Source organism: Kryptolebias marmoratus, unplaced genomic scaffold, assembly GCF_001649575.2.
Source record: "Kryptolebias marmoratus isolate JLee-2015 unplaced genomic scaffold, ASM164957v2 Scaffold225, whole genome shotgun sequence".
Classification (NCBI taxonomy): Eukaryota; Metazoa; Chordata; class Actinopteri; order Cyprinodontiformes; family Rivulidae; genus Kryptolebias; species Kryptolebias marmoratus.
The window spans coordinates 1-5,973 of NW_023665959.1; the positions used below are offsets into that span (position 1 = coordinate 1).

General features: G+C 38.4%; 1 long non-coding RNA gene across 1 annotated transcript; it reads left to right on the top strand.

The window, feature by feature from the left end:
• The first annotated feature begins 2,579 nt into the window (after positions 1–2,579).
• On the top strand, positions 2,580–5,398 carry LOC119616850. Its single transcript, XR_005232904.1, has 3 exons — positions 2,580–2,774; positions 3,240–3,413; positions 5,237–5,398. It is a non-coding gene; the product is annotated as an uncharacterized LOC119616850 (long non-coding RNA).
• The last annotated feature ends 575 nt before the right edge of the window (positions 5,399–5,973 follow it).

Below are 5,973 nucleotides of genomic sequence, written 5' to 3' on the forward strand. Positions count from 1 at the left end.
CTCCACACTCTAGCTCGTTAGTGAGGTTAGAGTGTAACTGACAAAATTTCATGAATATTCTGAAATTTTTGCATGTTTTTTGGCAATTACGTCGCCATAGTAACACGAAACGCTAATACAAATAGTAGCCCTCATGCCGAGACCGAGCCGGTCGTTCTGATATAAAATTTGTGGGAGTTCTTTGCCCGGTTCGGGATGCATTAAGGGTAACGGAAGAATAATAAAGAAATAAAGAGATACCTTATTCGGTGTAGAGTAAGAGAGGCCTGCCAGCAGTGCATAGAGACCAGTACTGCTCTCTATGCACTGCTGGCAGGCCCCAATAATCATTTTTGTTTACATGGAGATATTATCTAAGGGGAAAGGATGTAGATCATTTGGGTTATGATCATTTTGTCCTACAGCGGTTGCCGTATGTATTATGTTGTTTCGTCACTACCGGTGATATTGTTGTATGCTGCCTGTTAGCTGCAGTTTTAACTAAAAGGATTCACCTGAGTTGCCTCGCTGCTGTCTGTCTTTTTCTTCATGACAATGCTACCATAGAGCAAGCATTTACATTTACAAAATGGAAAGGTAAAAATAGCATGAAAAGACAAAAACAGAGAGGAAGTTCACTGAAACAGATTTCAAAGACAACAATGGTTTTAAAAGATTTGAAAACATCTCCATGTATTTCTGTATTTGTAAATAAAGTTAAATATTTTGAAAAGTATAAAAGTTACAAAATGGAAACCCCAACACCCATCTCCTGAATGAGCTGAACATTTCAATATATGAATGGATAAAAAAGGTTACAGGTCTTAACTTTTATCAACTTATCTGCATTCTTAACTCAAAAATGAAGTTCTGTCAAACATTGCAGATGGTAAATGAACTGTTGACTCAAAGTTAACCATTGATGAAAATGCTGATGCCAGATGTGTGTGTTAAGTTCATAATCAATATTTCTGGTTAAACTTTGATCAAAATGTTTACACGGGCTTAATACAGGGATCCTAGAGTTGAATTTACTACCTACTTTACTACTTCTACAATACTTTTACTACCAACACAAAATTGAGCAGCAGCCGCTTTTGGGGGGAGCGGTGGATTCACAGCACTGACCAATGTAAGATGATGGCCCATCTCTCACCGAAGACAAAACCTGATCCCAATTACCACATTTTCTGGACTATAAGGCATACTTAAAAGCCTTTAATTTTCTCAAAAAATGACAGTGCGCCTTATAATCCGGAGCACCTTATTTATGTAAGAAGTCGTAATGTTTTAGTATGACTTTGGTAAACTACAAATCTGCACCGCTTGCAGCATTAAGGCTCAGTTATAGTCATGCAGGGCTCTGCGCAGGGCTCCATGCACGGTGCGGTGTAGGCATTTATACGTGACGCTTACGTTGGTGAAGTATTCATAAAAAAGACAGGGGGCTGTTTTATTTTGCTTAATGCACCTTATACTCTGGTGCGCTTTATAAATGACAAAAGTTCGAAAATGGACCATTCATTGACAATGCGTCTTATAATCCAGTGCAACCTATAGTGCAGATAATACAGTACTTGAAGGTGTAACTGTGACTTTGTCTTGAATGAGACCTCACAAACATAAATATTCCAAATGCATTTCCAGAAGACTTAGGAAATTTGTTTTTTTAAGAATATAAACAAAATGCAATGACATTCAAATTTTACAAGCCAATGTTTTATTCCCAATAGAATATTGATAATGTGGTAAATCCTCAAACTAAATAATCAGCAGGAATAATATCAAGCAACTAAAGTAAGTTAAATAACATCACCAACTGCAACGCAAACAACAGATAGCAGTGTAAACATGCCCCAAAATGAAAATTCCATTGCAAGTTTTGGAAAAGTGGTAAAACCTTCATCTGTACAAGTACAGCATTCATCAGTTGATACCATTTAATATTACTGTCAGATTGAGAAAGAGTGAGCGAGAGCATGCTGGGGGGAATGAGATGGCAGAGGAATGGAGACAGACAGTCCTGAGAAGTGAAGTGAAGTGAAATTTATTTATATAGCACTTTTCAGCAGCAAGGCGATCCAAAGTGCTTGAGCCTGAGAGAAGAGAGACTGACAGCTAAAGTGAAGTGTAGCACCAAAAAAATGAAATAGTGATCTGCCCCCATGTGTGCAAATCCACTGCTGGTGAATGGTGGATGCTTGGCTTGATTTGATATCCGTAACACCATTCCAGGTCAAATTTATATTTTTCTGCACACTTTACAAAATGCTTCTCGATCGTTCCCCATGACCAGCTTAAGCCAGTCTTTGAATGATGGGTCATCATGCCAAAGTTGTGAAAACTTATATTTTCCCATAGTGAGGCGCAAAATGACTCGCTCGTCTCAACATATTAAGTGGTTCCAATACTGTGCATGTGCACAGCAGGTCGGACAGCGGAATCAATCGAGTCTATCAACATCAGCTCAAGTCCTGCTGTACATAGTTAGAATTTTTTATACAGATTTTATAGTTAAATGAACCTAAAACAAAAAGTCAGCATCAATGGAAAAGTCAGAATCTGAGGAGAAGTTGTCATTTATCCTGATGAAATCATTTTCTTTTTCTGTGTCCTGACAGACTCTCTGCCTGTGGACTCTCAGAGACTCACTGTGAAGTGGTGGCCTCCGCTCTAAATTCCAACCCCTCCCACCTGACAGAACTGGACCTGAGCTCCAATAACCTGCAGGATTCAGGAGTGAAGATTCTGTCTGCTGGACTGGAGAGTCCAAACTGTAGACTGGAGAAGCTAAGGTAATTTAAATTACTATTTGTTTTCACTAAATTTAGTTTAAATTTTTTACCTAAGTTTTACCTTTTTAGTACATTGTTGTTTGGGATTTATATGAACATGAAACTAAATATATTTCAATGTTTCCAACTGTCTGTTAAGAAATCTGATCATTTGTCTCCAAAGTTCCAACCTGAAGTCCAAATGTCAGAGGGATGTTGTTCTCAGTTTGTGTAACTTTGGAAGAAGCAGACAGAATTAGTGTCAGACTGCTGAAGCTTCATATTAGTGTCAGCTGAACTCCTGAGTGTATTTGTGTCAGGAACAGAGCGTTCACTTTCAGTGTGAACAGCTGGATTCACAGCTGGTTTTATATGATACATGACTGTTGTCATGGAGATGAATACATGTTAATGTTGAGCTTATATTTAATATTCTATTATATTATATTTAATATATAATACTTAACTGTTATATTCTTTACTCAGTTTGAGGAGCTGCAGTTTGTCAGAGATCAGCTGTTCTTCTCTGGGCTCAGCTCTAAAGTCCAACCCCTCCCATCTAAAAGAACTAGACCTGAGTGGCAACAAGCTGCAGGATTCAGGAGTGAAGCAGCTGTGTGGTTTTCTGGAGAGTCCACAATGTAGACTGGAGACTCTGAGGTCAGACATGTTTATCACCCACTGTTATTTAAATATCTGATGAATATCTGAACAGATTTTAGTGGTTTGACATCAATAAATCATTAGTTTTTAAGGTCAATCTAATTAAAGATGGCCTCCACAAATAATCAATGTAGCCTGAACAATAAAAGCTATAACTCATTAAATTGTAAAAATATTGAGCTAAACTTTGGTTAGCAGTAGTTGAGCATCTTCAACTTTGTCTCAATTCTAGAGAGAAACACACACATACTTAGCAGTAAAAACATGATCACCTATTGATTATTTTTCTCTTTTAGCAGCAGGCAATAACAAATGATAAAACATCAACAGGAAATATGTCAACAGTCTAAGTGTTGTAGCTTTTGAATAGATACAAACAAACAAAATCCAGAAATAACTCTTGATTTCTTTGTATTTTCCCAAACAGAATACAGGTTTCTTAGATCACAACCTGTGTTAAAGGTTTTAGTTGAGGATAGTCTAGTCCAAGTTTGAACTGGAACCTAAGCTGCTCCAGATGCCAGAAGAACATTAAATGTCTCTTTTTAACTTCTACAAATAAAATATTTTCCTTCCTTCCTCCTTTACCGTATGGACTGAAATAAGAGCCCCAAAAGGCAGACTGTGACGATTTTTTGTTCTATGTTTTTCATTGAGTTGTCTCAATTTTTTTATGGAAATGTCTTGTAAGGGATGTTTTTAACTTGTCTCGGACTTAAAGCACTGTAGAAATTTGAGTTTTTAAAGGAATGAAAACCACTCTCTCCTTTCACTCACGGTCCAAGAATTTTTTCAATACGCCTTATAGTTTTGGCACAGCGACTGTTTGTTCGGCATGTACTCCTCAGGCTTTGTCACGTCTGTGAGACAGATTAATTGGCTGTTAAAGCACCAACTGACAAAAAACAGCTGTCTTCTGATTGGCTGAGGTTGCTACACGGCAGAGTAGGCAGACAAACCCTTTGAGCTGAATTTTGGTGTGGCAGTAGCTGACACAGAGCCTCATCACAAACTAAATACTAAGTGAAGATATGAAGATGGCTGCCTAAGCTAGCGAGGTCAAGAATTCAGACCAAAACTTGTGCATGCTCTAACTCGACAATGGTTTAACATAAGATAGTCAAACTTCACAGGTAGAACCCTCGTGTCAAGGATCAGCTCTTTATGATACCTGTCTACAACTGCCAATTTCCTCAAAGTTTCTTTCAGCTTTAACTCAGTCATTTTTAGACATATAGAGCTAAAATTTGATATGGTAATAGTTGAGATGGAGCCCCTTGTCATACTTAATGCTAAAAGAAAAAAATCAAGATGGCTACCAAAGCTAACAAGGTGAAAATTGAGACCAAAATTTGTGGGTGCTCTAACTCGGTAACCGTGTAACATAGGAAGTCAAACTTTACAGCTAGAACCCTCATGGCTCAGGGTTCCATGCTAGAGAGTTCAAGGTCCCAAGGTCAAATGTCAAGGTCACAGGAGCCCGTGAGCTCTAACTCTGCAACTGTGCGCAGCAGGAATGTTAAACTTGACAGCTGGACTCCTCATGTGTAAAGGATCAGCCCTTTATGATGCCTGTCTGCAACTGATCAGCTTTTGGAGCCATCTTGATTTAGTATTAACGCACAAAATGCCAGGCGCCATCAAAATTTCTCCAGGAACTTTCTAGTTATTTGTTATTACTGATTAAACTTCAATAATTCAAATAGTTTAGTATGAAACAAGTTCAAACCGCTTTTAGTTGGATCAATGTTTTTCAGAGTTTAGAGTCTTTAAAAGTCTTGTTTTGTTTTTTAAACTTGCATGTTTTATTCTTTATTCAGTTTGAGTTTCTGCAGGTTGTCAGAGATCAGCTGTTCTTCTCTGGGCTCAGCTCTGAAATCCAACCCCTCCCATCTAAAAAGTCTGTTCCTGAATCAGAACAACCTGCAGGATTCAGGAGTGAAGCAGCTGTGTGGTTTTCTGGAGAGTCCACAATGTAGACTGGAGACTCTGAGGTCAGACATGTTTATCGCCCACCAGTGTCTATGTGTGTGTGTTTGTGTGGTGGTGAGGGGTACTTTTATGAAAATATTTTATGAATCACCTATTACATTTTTTTGAAAATCTCAGAAAGTAATCATTGTTTTCACATCAATAAGTGATGAACCTTCGGGTTCAACGTGATTAAAGATGGCTGCCAAAACTAATCAATATTGCCTGAATATTGAGCTAAAATTTGGTGTATTAGTAGCTGAGTATCTTCAAATTTGTCTCAACGCTAGAAAGAAACACACTCACAGATAGGAGCAAAAACAATATCACCTATTAATTATGTATTTATTTCAGCAGTAGGCAATAACAAAAGATAAAACATCAACAGGAAATATGTCAGCAGTCTAATTCCCCTTTTACATGGACCCTAACAGTCCCGGCTCCACTCTACTCGGCTCGCTTTGCGAGCATTTACATCTGCATTTTTTCGCGGTTGGTCCCTGTTTCTTTGGTCCCTGCTTCGGAGTAGGGCCAGCTGGGTCGGCCCTGCTTCGTGGGCAGCGCAAACTTAGCTCCTGTTCACTCA